Below are 16,594 nucleotides of genomic sequence, written 5' to 3'. Positions count from 1 at the left end.
TAACATGATCAAGTTTGTGATGAAAGGAATGTAAGGATGTTGTCGATGGTAACTCAAATTACCAAGGAACGAGGATGGCACTTATCATCAAGAATTCCATTGATATCCTGGAAGGAGTCAAAATGTTGATGATGATCACGACATTTTGTTGTCGAGGGGATCCACGAAGAAGCAATTGATCAGCGACTGCATCAAGCAAAAGGACTGATGCAACAAAAGATTATTGGAGCCACAGATACTACACAAACTCGGGGTCAAGTTTGTTGTTCGAGGTGAAACGATATGACGAGGAAAATCGACGTAATCTTAGCTCATCGTCGAAAGTGGTGCTCCGGGAATAAGGACCAGGTAGCACAGTTAAAATCATCAAGATAATGATATAGCCAAACAGGCTAGGAATGGCATGATCGGGTACAAACTCGTACTTAAAGAAGATTACTAAGAGTTGTTGAACCGTAGTGCGGACTCGGTTCAGTTATCGGTGTCTTTGCGTGATTAATAACCCAGAGCCCGTGGAAAATTGGAATCAGTGAGAATGTAGCACTTGATGAAGAACTCATAAGAAGTTATGCAGTTCCTTGATAATCTCGAGATACCAGGGGGTAATACTCGACAACAGATCAAGGTAGAGGTTGGACTAGGGTATTGCCTTGCAGAAGACAAGTGCTCAAACTTGCACGAGAAACGGAATCAAGGAGAAACATGGTCGGAACCATGATTGCAAAGGATCAATTCACCGATACCAGATGATATTATACCAGGGAAATAGCTATAAGAAGCTTCCATGATAGGATCTACATCGTGTCCATGGGCATGAACACAAAGGTTCAAGGTCGACTCCCACTTCTTCAATGCATAACCTTCCATTCGCCTCTCGTATTTTGATAATGACATTAGTTGTCGAAATTTTTACCTGGTGCAATACCAGATAAGTATGTCCCGCGAAATCTTTCGGGCTCACACAGATTAAGGAAGGCATAGGTTCAACCCATCGGGGCATCGTAGAAAGATATACTACAAACTTCAGGAGTAAATAACACAAGCTCAATAGTAGAGCATGGTTGACAAAGCAGAGGATACAATTTACCAAAGGCATTATGTATCCGAGGAAAAGCTCACAGGCTTATTGAATATGAAGGACGCTGTCGGATAAAATCCAACAAAGGATCTGGTGGTCCACAAGGGATCTGACGTGAGCAACGGTACTCCACTAGAGGAAGAAGAATGCAAGGAGATCAGATTATAGAAACAACTAACTAACTCAAAGCTCAAAGGCAAAGGAATTATGATTTCCAAATCAAGGGATCCGAAGAAATGCTCTGATTAGGGATGGATAAGTTGAATAGCCATAGGGATACATTCGACAGTAATTTGATTAGTCGAGAACCAGCTCCTGTTCAAATGACATCTGAGCCGGAAGGATGAATTCTAGGATTCGACTGAGGAATGCGAGCATCGCAACATATTGAATCAACAAACTCAAATGATAATGGCAAAGGATGCTAATAAGATTACCAGACTTATGGGATTAATCATAATTAAAGCAAGCAAGAAATTCCAGAGCAATAGGTTGCTGAGGATTTTCGGAAGATCGAATGGTATTTCGAAGACTTTGTGAAATACATGAATCATTTGGGGATGAGCGGATACTCGATAAGTGCGAGAAATTATTCGTAGGGGTATTCAGGTGGAAAAGAACTGCAAGGCAGTGGTACAAGGGATTCTTAGAAAGCCGGAGAGCAATTCGATGTATCTGGTAACAACACGAGAAACTCAGAGTAATTGTATGAACAACAAGTGTATGTTGTTATCCATATGGATATATCGGTAGTAGGGAATTGAAAAGGCAGAGGGCACAAGGGTCTCGGGAATGATCGAAGAGTATCTTCAACATCTTCTGGTGTAGTCGGCGACCATCTGTGATAAAGGGCTCTCCGGGAGAAAGTATTTACGAGAACCTACAGTTAGTCCTTTTAGCAAAATCATTTAACCCGAATAGGAGAGAGTTCAGAGTCCCAGAGTATAGACAAGGAGTAAAAGATCCTAATACCACCCAATGGCGACGTGGGCCCGTAAGCCACACAGTCATGTTAGTAAAAGTTTTGTAAAGGCTAGACTCGACTTCGGCCAAGGAGTTTGGAAGGGGGATTCCTACAGGCAGTCGGCTCTGATACCAACTTATGACGCCCCCGATTTGACCATACACTAATCATGCATGCAAATGTGTACGATCAAGATCAGGGACTCACGGGAAGATATCACAACACAACTCTAATACATAAATAAGTCATACAAGCATCATAATACAAGACAGGGGCCTCGAGGGCTCGAATACAAGTGCTCGATCATAGACGAGTCAGCGGAAGCAACAATATCTGAGTACAGACATAAGTTAAACAAGTTTGCCTTAAGAAGGCTAGCACAAAAGTAGCAACGATCGAAGAGGCAAGGCCTCCTGCCTGGGACCTCCTAACTACTCCTCGAAGCCGAACTCCACGTAGAATCATCCTCGGGATCTCTAGCTCCTGGACTCCAGCATCTGGTTGCGACAATCCGGTATAGAAAGGGGAAAAGAGGGAGAAAAGAAGGGACATCAGTTGAGTTCCTAGGCGTGAACGAACTGCATGCATCCGTTTTTGCGTGATCGGTCTTCCTCGTCGTTCAATCAATCGTGATTTCACGACTCATCGACCTTGTTCCGGAGTTGGTGTAGCTTTCCTGAAAGGGAGATCGCTCTCCTCGATCGTTCCCTCAAGTGATCGGTCACTCCTCGTCAACCTTGTTCTGAGTTGGGCGCCTATATCAATCCAATTTCCTACAACTGGGATCTGAAAATTTTGAAATACTTTAATTAATTTTTAGTCCTTTTAATTGACATAGATACAAATACTCTACTAGGATGATGCACAAGAAAAGGTCAGGATAGCTCAGTTGGTAGAGCAGAGGACTAAAAATCCTCGTGTCACCAGTTCAAATCTGGTTCCTGGCAGAGAAAGAGCTCAGCATGTCTGGAAGCACGGGAGAACGCTCTTCTGCTTATATTATTACCAGTATTCGATACTGGGTTATTCATAGCATTACTATACCTTCCTTATTCATTGCGGGTTGGTTATTCGTCAGCCCGGCTTTCACTTGGAAAAATAGGAGATTTAGGCTGCCTTGCCAAACCGACAAATCCAGAAATTGTAGATGAATTCATCGGGCTTAACGTGTGATTTCGTTATAAGTGAACAGGCGTCGTCGTCCAGCCGTGTCGAGTTGGGATTAGAGGAGAGAGCTCGAATGGATAGGTCCAGTGAGGCGGGTGTGGAGCACGAAGGATTAAGACGGAAGTAGAACAGGCGGGCGAAATTACGTGAGAGAAAGAACCTCAGATTAATGGAGTCCGCCGTCGGACAGAATAGCTGCTTAGTGACTAGGAGCGGAGCGCCCCTTGAGCAATTCTTCCTGTTGCTTTTACAAAACTTCCCTCTTGATGCTAAACCATAGCTCTAACTGAGTCAAATTCCACAATTTCTAAGAACGATATGCTTTTTTCATTTTCCACTTTGCCCTCCCATTGCTTGGGAGCTCAGCACGGTTTCACGTTCTATTTCACTACCCACTGGGGGTTCTTTTCACCTTTCCCTCATGGTACTACTTCGCTATCGGTCACCCAGGAATATTTAGCCTTGCAAGGTGGTCCTTGCTGATTCACACGGGATTCCACGTGCCCCATGCTACTCGGGTCAGAGCGTAAGCTAGTGATGCTTTCGGCTACTGGACTTTAGCCATCTAGGGTGCGGCACTCAACCGCTTCGCCTAGCAGCACAACGCTTGTATTGCTCTCCCACAACCCTGTTTTCATGGTTTAGGAGTCCTCGTAGATTCAAGTAGTGGATCGGTACAATGGTTGTCTTCTCCTTTTGTCCGTAACAGGTCCAAAACTCAAGACTTTGCGCACCCACCATTCACTAAATTAAGGAAGAGAAGCGGGTTGTGAAGCCCCTACTTTGAAGGGGCTATTCTGCCCTGACATTTTGTCACTCATACACGAAGTGCCATGTCTTGTCTTGCACATACTCGGCTCGGTGAATGGTTCATCTTCGATTGGCATGGTCCTTTGGATGTAAGAGATCTCGTTTGCTGGCCGGGCCCTTCCATGAGTTTAGATCTCTATGTATGAATCTCTTATGAAATCCCATACTTTTTATCATTTCAGAACGATCAGCATACTGTGTGACTTCTGCGTGACAGTTCTGCTACGCCCCGCGGGGCTTCTTCCTAGCGCTATTGAAATGATATTCCTATTATTGGTCCTAGCAATATCCCTGGACCAGCTAGAAACCACTAGGTTCGCCTTGCCCGGGAGGACTTGATCTTCTTGATTCAGCAGATCAACGCATCCCACTATCTGAAAGAAAAGAAGGAACGCAACCAACCGTGAGTACTCATCCAAAGTACTCGCAAGCAAGGAGCTACACTACATATGCATGGGTATATGTGTAAAGGGTCATATTGGTCGACTGAACTGCAGAATGCCAGAATAAGAGGGGGATAGCTAATCCTGTCGAAGACTACGCTTCTGGCAGCCTCCATCTTGCAGCATGTAGAAGAGAGTAGATTGAAGTCCTCCAAGTCGCATCGTATAGCATAATCCTACCCGGTGATCCCCTCCTCGTCGCCCTGTTAGAGAGCGATCACCGGGTTATATCTGGCACTTGGAAGGGTGTGTTTTATTAAGTATCCAGTTCTACTTGTCATAAGGTCAAGGTACAACTCCGGGTCGTCCTTTTACCGAGGGACACGGCTATTCGAATAGATAAACTTCCCTGCAGGGGTGCACCACATAACCCAACACGCTCGATCCCATTTGGCCGGACACACTTTCCTGGGTCATGCCCGGCCTCGTAAGATCAACACGTCGCAGCCCCACCTAGGCTCAACAGAGAGGTCAGCACGCCGGTCTAAATCCTATGCGCGCAGGGGTCTGGGCCCATCGCCCATTGCACACCTGCATGTTGCGAGGGCGGCCGGAAGCAGACCTAGCCTAGCAGGCGTTCCAGTCCAATCCGGCGCGCGCCGCTCCGTCGCTGACGTCAAGAAGAACTTCGGCTGATACCACGACATCGAGTGCCCATAACTGTTCCCGCGTAGCTGGTTAGTGCGTATAGACCAAATGGCCAGACTCAGATCAAATACCAAGAACTCGTTAAGCGTGTTAAGTATCCGCGAACGCCGACCAGGGCCAGGCCCACCTCTCTCCTAGGTGGTCTTAACCTGCCCTGTCGCTTCGCCACAAAGTAACAGTCGGGGGCCGTCAGGAACCCAGGCCCACCTCTACCGGGATGGAGCCACCTGTCCTTTCAGCCCCCTCACCAGAATCACTTGCGGGTACTCAACGAGCCGACCCGACTTTAGTCACCACATGTGTCATGTATATAAAGTATATAGTATATACTCGTGATCACCTCCCGAAGTGATCACGGCCCAGTAGTATAGCATGGCAGACGGAGAAGAGTGTAGGGCCACTGATGGAACACTAGCATCCTATACTAAGCAGTAGGATAGCAGGTAAGGGTAACAACTGTAGCAACAATGACAGGCTATGCATCAGTATAGGATTAACCGAAAGCAGTAACATGCTACACTACTCTAATGCAAGCAGTATAGAGAAGAATAGGCGATATCTGGTGATCAAGGGGGGGCTTGCCTGGTTGCTCTGGCAAGTAGGAGGGGTTGTCAACACCGTAGTCGAACTGGGGGTCGCCGGCAGTCTCAGGGTCTACCGGAAAGAAGTAACGGAGGGGGAACACAATAAATAACAGAGCAATCAAATGTAACACAAAGCAAGACGCAGCAATACGTTGTGCTAGGGGTGGCCTAACACATGGATAGGTGATACCGGCGAAGGGCGGGAACTTCCTTGAAAGTATCCCCGGTGTTTCGCGTTTTCGGACAGATGAACCGGAGGGGAAAAGTTGCGTGTTTGCTATGCTAGGTATGTGTGGCAGACGAACGGGCTGCGTATCCGGATTCATCTCGTCGTTCTGAGCAACTTTCATGTAGAAAGTATTTTCATGTGAGCTACGGTTTATTTTATATGATTTTCAAAAGTTTTAAATCATTTTAGAATTTATCTAGAATAGTGCCTGCTGGATGACGTCAGCATGACGTCAGCAGTCAACAGGGCGTTGACTGGGTCAAACTGACGTGCGGGACCCACCTGTCATTGACTGATTAATTAATTAACTAACAGTTTAATTAGTTTAGTTATTAGATTAGTTTAATTAATCAAAAACTAATTAGGTTAATTAATTATTTAATTAATTAATTGTTTTTAATATATTATTATTATTATTATTATATATTTTTAATTCCTTTTTTCATTCTCAAGGCGTGGGCCCCGTTTGTCATTGGCCCAGAGGGCCAACCAGGCGGGGTTGCTAGCGGGCGCGGACGCACCCAAGCGAGCGCTCGCCCGCAGGGCGGGACGAGGACGCCAGGGCACCGATGGCGGGGCTCGCCGGCGCGGCCAGGGGCCATGGCGGGCGGAGGCGAGGGGTGGCGCCGGTGCGGGTGTGCAGGACGCGGCCCGAGCGGGCGCACGCCTAGGTGCGGGCGGACCGGCAGCAGGCGACGACGCGTGGAGTAGTGAGCAGCGCCGGGCGCGGCGTCGCGCGCGTGGACAGCGCCGGCTAGCAACGACGGGCACGGCCAGGATGCGGCCGGCAAGCACAACGCGCGGGGAGGTGAGGCCATGGCCTGAGCGGGACGGCGCGGGGCCTGGCTGGGCTAGCGGGGAGGCGCGAGCGCGGGCCGGATCCGGTGACAGGGAAAAGGGGGAAAAGGGGGGCGCTCACGAGAGGAACGTAGGGCACAGGGCAGCGGGCTCGGGGAAGCTCGGGGTGGCCGGCGATGGAGAGGCGAGGAGGCGACGCCGACGAGGTGGCGAAGGCGCTGGGGTCCGGCGACCGCGAGCGGCGAAGCCGGGGCGGCGCCAGGGGGCAGTGGCGGTCTTCGGGGAGGAAGGCGAGGCGTCCAACGAGCGACGGGCAGCGACAGGGAGGAGGTCCGGTGACGGCGTCGTGGCCGACGCGGCGACGGGGGCAGTCGGGGTCGAGCCCCGATCCAGATCGGGAGGGGGGGAAGAGGCGTGGGGGAGATCGTGGGGAGAGGGGATCGCGTGAGGGGGGGAGTGGGGTGTCACTAGGGTTTCGGGCGCCCAGGGGAGGTTAGTAGAGGGCGCGGTTGGGCCGGCCTGGCGGCCTGGTAGCCTGTTGGGCCGAGGCCCAATTGGGGGGCTCTCTCTTTTTTTTATGTTCTGTTTTTCTTTTTCTTTATTCCATTACTTTTCTGTTTCCTTTTATTTTAGTTTTATAAAATTGAAAAACGACAACTGATTTGGTGTTATTAAATAGGTCACAGCCCCAAATATTCCAGCACTTTAAATAAAGTATTTTGCATTTGCTTATTATTTTAAAAAGCATTTTAGATAATTGTTTTATCGCTGTTTTTAGTTTATTTACTGCATTTAAGTATTTTATTAAAAGTTGATTTCTTCACCTACGTTTATTATGGATTATTTGACACATTAGGAACAATTTAGTTTTGACTTTTGAAAGCTTTAATTGTTTTGACTTTAATTCAAATATGAATTTGGATCGGTTTTGAACTAACGCGAGATTAGCAACAGTAAACGGGGTGACATGGCATCGTTAACATGGGATTACTGTAGCTTAATTATCCGGGCGTCACACACTGCTCTTGCACGCCTCCGATGTAAGAATGGAGAAAATTGTAATCTAGTAGTAGTACCTCCTTTCGCCGAAAGCGTGGGCCATCCAGCAGTCCTACTACCTCAGTAATAAAGACCAATGAGCCATCAAATCACACAGACCCAGCAGTAAGTTGGACGGACGAAGCAACCATCACTCTTGCGCCAGTGAGAGGTCGCGTCCGCTCTGCCCGGGCATGAATGCGGCACCGATTCTTTGGAGCGGCGCTGACCGTTTCGGGCGGGAAGCGCGCGCGGGCGATGGAGGGGCTTTGGGTGGGCCAGGCTGGTCAGGAGCGGGCGTGGCAGCTGTCCACATGTCCCTACCGGACATGCCCGGAAACGAGAGGATGCACCGACTCTCGCGGCTAAAATCATACTACACTACACAACATCTCTCTGTAGGAGTAGGTCGATCTGTCGCTCTCTCTAACACACACATGTTGTTTAACACACACACACACACACACAGACACACGCACACACACACACACACACGCAGCTTGGTCCCGTTGCATCTTCTAACGTGACTTATTACACCTAGACGGAGGGAGTAGTAAGTATACGAGATACGGTGGCACACTGACTTAAGTCGAATACAAGTGCCCAAAATTTGTGTGCATGTTATAATAAGGATTCACTTAAAATAGTATGTGAGCGAACAGAGGGATCAATTGGACAGTGCTCCCGAGCAGTAGCGAGATGTGTGAGGTAAGATACACCGCTGGCGCTTTTAATTTTTCTTATTAATTTGTTCGTTTCACCCTCTGACTGGTGGGACCCAACGTACTACGTGGAGAGAGGTAAGGTGACTAAGGCTGCATTATTTCTGCACCACTGTGGATAGTCTTACCACCAAAGCCACATGACACGATTATGATTGAAATCCCAATGACTCCCACACACACAAAAAAACACGGCATGCTTGTCACACAAATGCAGGAATGTATAAAAGGTTATTTCCCTCTCGTTGAACATAACGGGAGGGTTGTGTAGCTGGTTAGCCTGTTCGCTCATCAAACTTGAGGTCTCGGGTGGATTCTTTGACTGGTCAAAATGTTTTCTAGGGTTTGCACGCTTCACACTCTCTCTCCAGTATATATATACACGCTGGAGCCTCAGCGCTTGTAGTTGCTCTCTTCACACTCTCTCGCCCTCTCCCGCTGGAGCCTCAGCGCTTGTAGTTGCTCTCTTCACACTCTCTCGCCCTCTCCAGATCTAAACAAGACTTCGTTGGCCTCTCTCTCCCCTCACTGCTGCTCAAAGAGCCGGCAGGATCCGTCCGCCGGGAAGGGAAGGAGGCTTAACGTTGTCGCCGTCGGCGAGGGACTACCGGCACGGTTGTTCACTTTCCACCCAGCGGCGGCGCGGGAGGGCCTCCGACCCCTTCTTCTTCGCCGCCGTCCCGTCGCCCACCGAACCACGCCCCAAGAACCTTAAGGTATAATTTACTTACTCCACATGCATTGCTCTAGCTGCATGTATACCATGAATCTAGGACGTGGTTCAAAGAGGAAAGGAGTGGGGGAAAGTAGTGGGAAAAGTTGTATATAGCATGAATTTAGGGTGTGGTTCAAAGAGGAAATGAAGGGGGGAAGTTGTATAGCATGAATCTAGGACGTGGTTCAAAGAGGAAAGGAATGGGGGAAAGTAGTGGGGAAAGTTGTATCGCATAAATCTAGGACGTGGTTCAAAGAGGAAAGGAAGGGGCGAAAGTACTAGTTCAAAAAGAAAAGGAAGGGACAAGGCTATAGAGTTTGAGCGGGACTAGATTTGCTGTGCTCACATAGGGAAAGGTGTCTAAAGATAACAAAACTGGGACCAACACAAATATGCTCCTTGGTTGTTTGTTCTTTGTTGCAACAGACTGTGCATGACCACAGTACATCGGTAGATGCACATGGTGCTGCTGCGTCCACTGTCCCGTGCAACTCATTAGCTGTTGTTAATCTAAGGCCCTGTTTGGTTAAAAACTCCCTAGTCCCTACCTGCTTGGTTCCAGGGACTAAACATGGACTAGAGGTTATTAAATGACATGCTAAAAGACCATGTTACCCCTAGTAATGAAGTAATAAAGACAAGGTGCGATGCGTGGCAGGGGTAACTGTTGGAAAAAGTCCCAAAAAGACTCCCTCGGGGTCTTCTTTCTTTAGTCCCAAATGCCCACTTTTAGTCCCTAAAAGTCCCTCCTGTTTGGTTTAGATGGGACTAACACGGAGTTTTTTTAGTCCCTACACCAAAATGTCCCTGTAAACAAACACCCTCTAATAATGCCGCTGGAAAATTGATGCAATGCCACAGTTAAAAGCAAATTACATGTTTAATGAATTTTATTGTTAATATAATCTCTATGTTAATATTAATCAATGCCACCGTTTGAGAAATGCTACTGTCTTGCTTTCTTTCCTATTTAGATAAGGTAGATGCTTCTTTTTGTTGGCTTCTGTGTCATCCACCGTTATTGACCACTAATTGTTTCCTTTGCACCTCTGTGTAAACAGGGTTATCTACTTCACCTCGTTGCCATTGTGACATTTTGTTGCACTGCACAAAACACTTTTGTTTTAAGAGTGTTTTGTGCAGTTCAACCAAAATGTCACACCGACAACGTTGCTTGATTGCTTGATCTTAGTGGAACTGCACAAGAGGAGATCTTACTTCCTATCCGTTAAGGCGAATTTGGTTCAGATCTTCTTCTTGTGAGTTGTTTTAATTCCGCATCATGAGAAGTTAGTACTAGCCTTCTTTCACATGATTCTGTAGTGTGCTTTCATATGTTGTGCTACTTGTACGATAATGTTGCTTGATTTTAGTGAACTGCACAAATGGAGAAAAGGCTTCCAATCTGTATGTGCACCGTAATATCCCATTGAGGTAAGATAAGGATATTTCACAACTGCTGGCCTGTATTTTGCCACTTTCATCAGAAAATTAAGTTTAGTACTATACTTGTGCTCCCTAATTGACATGCCAAATCTTACATTGAAGGCGAAGCTTGTCTGTTATTGAACCAAGTGATGAAGGGGAAGAACAAGTGGAAGAAAAACAAAAATCAACTCCCGGTGTTGTAATGAAGCACTGGAACTATGATGACACAAGTAATGATATAGTTTTGCATCTTAATTTATTGCTATGGCTGGAACGAGCAATTATTTTTCCACTGATTTGATGCCACTCTTAATGTAGTATGTAATTATCTCTACTTGTGCAAACAGGGATCTTCTTTGAAGATACCATATATTTTAGTGGAACTGCACAAGAAGATGTTGGAAACATTAAATTAATCGAGGAGTATATAGTAAGCATGGCCACCACCGTAGATAGCAACAGATGGTTCCGGAGAAGTGCTTCATCTGTATGCTCTACACAATAAGCCTCCTGACAAAGGTTGGTACTCGCCCACTGATTTCATCCATATGATTGAGCTTTGTCATCTCTATTAGTGTTGTGCTACTATTTAGATACTGTCATGAAAAAGTAGTATTGTCCTTGAGAAGTGCTTCATCTGTGCTATTTTAAATATTTCCTTTCCTTTTTTTTGAGCAAACAGGGATGCTAGCATTTAGTAGTCCTCTTGTCTTTGCACAACTGGATCATCTTCCTATGAAGAAGAATATGGAGTACGTGAAGTGACTAGTTCCGATTATGCCAGGATGAAGAAGCCCTGTCTATCTTCTCATCGGAAGGAGCAGTTGAAGGATGGTTACATTACTCCCCACAAGACCAAACTAACTTCAGCTCAGAAGGACTGACAAATCTCCATTTTTTTTTGCTGTGATGCGCGAGTACAATGTTGTTCTAGGATTCTTTCTGGTGAGTTCCATTTTTCTAAAAGTGTGCTCTACATGGACCATGTATGTGCCTGTTGAAACTGTCAATTCATAGTACAGTTTGCTTTATACTAATCACTTTTTTGTATTTGTGCAAACAGGGGTGCTCAGCTTGATTTCAATGGGAACTGCACAAAATGTTCATGAATACATCGAATCATTCATTTCCACCACAAGAAAGGAGGTGCCGATAAGTTCAAGGCATTGCAACATATAAGGGCGAAATCATACAAGCTACGCGCGAATTTGGTTGATTTTGGTGGAACTGCACAAAAAGAACAGTTGGTTTATTTAGCACGAGGTGCCATGTCAATGTCCGAACTGATGGCAAACCTTGCCCATTCCACAATCGTAGGCATTTGATATTTTGGAATGGGACAACCTTGTCAAATTTTGCTCATTGATTTTAGCAAGACATGCGTTTGATATTTTCGAATGGGACGCCCTTTGCTGTCAGCAGCGTCGATCAATTTTTTCTTTATTCTTTAGTTGTGAAGTAAATATTGCCTCTGACATGTGAGCCGCTGAGATGCATAATCATTGATTGTTTTGAATGTTCTCTATGAATTGCCAGGCCTGTGTGTTTGATTGCAATGTACAGAAACGCTAAAAAGCTGCTCAAACTCTTTGTACTCCTTCTGTTCCTTTTTACTTCGCACATTGTGAAAGTGCATACTTTTTTGTATAAGATTGGTCAAAGTAGAGATACTTTGACTGCAGACAAAACTTGTATGCAGACTAGAAAGGACCGGAGGGAGTACATGTGAAACTGCTGCAAACGAGGTGATCACCCTAGGAATAATGCTAGTACGTATTGTTTTGCATGTTCATCCAATGCCAGTGATACAAGAATTCGAACTAATTGAAATAAATTCATTCATACACGGTCGGATTTCATATAAACATGCCGAATTTCATTACATTTCATACATTCTTCAACTAAAAAGGGGTGCGCTGGAGGTATAATTAATTAACCGAAGCTACCCACCTGTGTCCCGCTGAGCCGAACAGAAGCTTCAGTGACTTAACTGCAGGTGCAGTTGCGTAACTGACATGTGGCCTGTTGGGCCCACGTGTCAGTCAGCCAACTGCACCAGCAGTTAAGTAGAAGCAGCGTTCTTCTCCAGCGCAGCTCTCCGACTCCACGTCGCCGCCAAGAAGCTAACCGGCCGTCAATGGTCAACCCGCCTAGCTTGGCTTCAACCTGAGGGTAGCAGCGGTGGCCTTACTTGGACCCGAGCGGCGGCGACCTACCATGTTCTACTCTTCCTCGTTTTCTGTGTGGCGCGGCCTCGTTGGCAGCGGGGCGGAGCCGACGATGTCCTCTGTCTTGTTGCCGGCGGGCGGCGCCTCAGCGGAGCGGTGGAAATCCTCCCCTACGTTGCCGGCAGGGTGGGGCCTCGGCTGAGCCGGCGATGTCCTCTGCCTCGTTGTTGGCGGGGCGGGGCCTCGGCGGAGCCGGCGGTGTCCTCTGCCTCGTTGTTGGCGCCGCGGGGCCTCGGCGGAGCAGGGCCTTGTCGACGCCAACGGAGCGGGGACTCATCGGAGCCGGCATTGTCCTCTGCCTCGTCCTCGGTCTCGCCAAACAGCGCCTCGCCCGCTTCATCGCCCTCTTTGCTAGCCTCTTTGTAGGCGGCCGCAGCCTCCGCCACCCGCATGCGGTACCGCCAGCGCTCGAGGCGGCCCTTGCGGGCGGAGCGGTACGAGTCGAGTAGCGCCTCCTGCTCCGCCCGCTCCGCGGTGATCTGCTCCTCCGCCTGCAGGTGCTCCTAGAGGAGATGGTGGTTGTAGGCGGCGTCGGCCTGCGCCTCCCGGAACTGCTCCTCACGCATCTGCCTCACCCTGTCCATATATTGGGCACGGGCCTTGCCGATGGTCATGGTGCAATGCACCAGCGAGGATGGCGCGGAGGAGGGGGTTGGCGCCGGATCGTCGACTACCATGTTCTCCATTGGGACGTCGTCGTCCTCCGGCTGCCTGCCGGCCAGCCGGTCGGCAGCAATGGCTGCCATCTCCTTGTGGTCCGTCGTCCGCCCGTCCCGAAGAGCGCTGGAGCGCGAGGAAGCCATGGTGGGCAGTACTGGTGTGGACAGGAGAAAGGGAACGGATGCGGATGACTGCGGCTATGGCCGGCGCAGCAGTTTATATAGCAATGGTGGGCGGGCGGAGGGACGGACGTGTGGCGCCGGAGTAGCCGCCTCGGCAAGCGCGTATCATTAATGTGGGCGGCAGATGGACGGACGGACGGCACTTGTGTCGTTTGAAGGCGGAGCAATTGCCTGCACCGGCAAGCGGGGCGAGCGGCGCTGACTGTTTCGCGCAGAAAGCGCGCGGGGGCGAGGAGATGACTTTACTTGGAGAGGATGACAATGGGGACCCACCAGGTTCATAGCCTCACGTACGCAAGTGCCTCCTTATTATATATATATATATATATAACTATCATTTATTTTGCTTCCTCCTGGTTTCCTGACATCACGGTCCCACACCATTGTCAACCTATGTAGTAGTCAATAAACGAGAGAATTGCCCAAGAAGCGGCCGACAGCTGTGACCAAGCAGCTCGAGCAGTATTTGTGTTTTTGAGGTGTGAGCACTGCAGAGTTTTTCGATGTTTAGCCCAGATATTAATTTTTCTCCTTTGAACAACAACGAAAACATCACTGCAGGTATTAACTGGGCGGGCTGTGGCCCATCTAGCCCAGGCCAGATATCTAGCCCAGATATAAATTTTTGTCAAGTTGAAAATGGCTAGCCCAGCTATACTTTTTTTAGGAATACCCAGGCAAGGTCAAGTTGTTATTCTCCGCCCGCTGGGCTGCAAATCTTTCCTAGGAGGGATGCATTAGGCTTAACAAGAAAATGGGCTTTAAGAAATAATAAATGGGATGTAATTATAAAAACTAGGCAGTAACTATAAAAAAATGCACCAAACACGTGATTACTTTATAAAATATTATTTTTGGATATTGAAAATTTTAATTTCATTAATTGCTGCGAGCGCAATGTTTCGTTGGATTTTTAGGTAATATAAATTTATATTGAAATTGTATTTAATCTGACTAGAAATTTCGGGATAAAAATATTTCGGATCCCATCAAAATGTGGGAAATTTTATTGAATTCTGTTTTGAACGGTTGGTTGAAATGGGCTGTACTTTTAACAAACTGTAAATGGGCTGTAGTAAATTCCATTAGAATTCAAAAATGGGCTACACATTCTTACAAATCTCAAATGGGCTATAAGTTCTCTGCCACACACTTCTGGCCTTACTAAGTTGACGCGTCCCCTAAAAAAACAGAGTTGATGCGTATGCAAGGCTTTGTCAACTTATAGTCAACACACGGTTCTAGCAGCAGTGGCCGTTGGATGTCCATCCAACGGATGCCGTGCTTCTTCTTCAATCTCGGATATTCTAGCTTCACCCGCCCAAAAAATGATTCCTCCCCCTGACATCGGGGGCGCACTGTTTCAGAAGCTGACCTGTGGGCCTACTAAGTTGACGTACCAAGGGCTTTGTCAACTTACTCAATATAAACAATTCTAGCTGCAGTGACCGTACGATGTCCATCCAACGGTCGTCATGCTTCTTCAACCTCTGGTCTTCTTGCTCCAGCCGCCCAAAGCAGCGCCGGTCGTGCCGCCTGCTCCTGCCTCCCGTGGCCGGCTGTGCTGCCGCGGAGGCCTCACGAACCCCCTACTACTCCCACCGCTGGCCAGGCCATCCCTCCACTCACCCACACCCCCTGTTATTCTGCGGCGACGGCAGCGCAGCCGAACCAGTGAACCCTCGTACTCCTCTCCGTGTGTGCATCCACTGTCGCGTCTTCCCCGGCTCCGCGTCGTCCCCTTCCTAGGCCTCGCCGTCGTCCACCACCCTGGTGCTCTCGGCGCGGTGTGGTCAACGTGGTCAAGGAACGACTTCCATCGGACATGGACTGTACGTGGAGAGGCTGACAGCTGGGTCCACGGTAGCCGCAAGGAAGTGCCTCCTTATTACGCGAAAAATAATTATTCCTCCACCTGACAGCGGGGACCCACCGGACGGGCCACCAGTATTTTGCGAAAAAAATCATTTCCCCCTGACTGCTGGGACCCACCGGACGGGCCACCGTATTTCACGAAAAAAACGTTCCCCCCGCTGTCAGCTCGGACCCACCGGAAGTGCCTCCTTATTACGCACAAAAAAATGAATACTCCCCCGGCTAGCTGGGACCCACCTTGGTGGGAGGCTGACTTGTGGGCCTACTAAGTTGACGGGGATGAAGGGCTTTGTCAACTTAGTCAATATGAACGATTCTAGCTCCAGTGACCGTACAATGTCCATCCAACGGCCGTAGTGCTTCTTCAACCTCTGGTCTTCTTGCTCCAGCCGCCCAAAGCAGCGCCGGTCGTGCCGCATGCTCCTGCCTCCCGTGGCCGGCTATGCTGCCGCAGAGGCCTCACCGCCCCCTACTATTCCCACCGCTGGCCAGGCCCTGCGGCGACGGCAGCCTCACACCGCAGCCAAACCAGTGAACCCTCGTACTCCTCTCCGCGCGGGCTTCCACTGCCGCGTCTTCCCCGGCTCTGCGTCGTCCCCTTCCTAGGCCTCGCCGTCGTCTACCGCCGTGGTGCTCTCCGCGCGGCGTGGTCAACGTGGTCAAGGAACGACTTCCATCGGAAGAGTACTGTACGTGGAGAGGCTGACAGCTGGGTCCACGGCCACAGCCCAGTTTTTTTGTGATTTGCCAAGTAAGTCGCTTTGTCAGGCCTGTTGGGCTGCAAATCTTTCAAGACGAGGAGAGCTTTCATTCGGCTGGCCGAGAAAATGGCCCATCAGTAATGAGAAATGGGCTGTACATTTTTAAAACACATCAAACCGGCAATTAGTTTCAAATATCTTTTTTCATTTCAAGATTTTAAATTACATTAATTTTTATGCGTGGAGAATTTGTTGGATTTTATATTGATATACATTTATTTTTAAAATCAGTCTGAATGTGAGTCGAAATTTCGGGATTAAAAA

At 48.3% G+C, this 16,594-nt stretch overlaps 1 non-coding gene across 1 annotated transcript; it reads left to right on the top strand.

Moving 5' to 3' along the window:
- Nucleotides 1-2,916: 2,916 nt before the first annotated feature.
- On the top strand, nucleotides 2,917-2,989 carry TRNAF-AAA (transfer RNA phenylalanine (anticodon AAA)). The gene has a single exon. It is a non-coding gene; the product is annotated as a tRNA-Phe (tRNA).
- Nucleotides 2,990-16,594: the final 13,605 nt, after the last annotated feature.

Source organism: Aegilops tauschii, chromosome 5 (genome assembly GCF_002575655.3).
Source record: "Aegilops tauschii subsp. strangulata cultivar AL8/78 chromosome 5, Aet v6.0, whole genome shotgun sequence".
Taxonomy (NCBI): domain Eukaryota; kingdom Viridiplantae; phylum Streptophyta; class Magnoliopsida; order Poales; family Poaceae; genus Aegilops; species Aegilops tauschii.
Note: the sequence above shows the minus strand (reverse complement) of the source record. Positions and strands in the feature narration are given on the sequence as shown.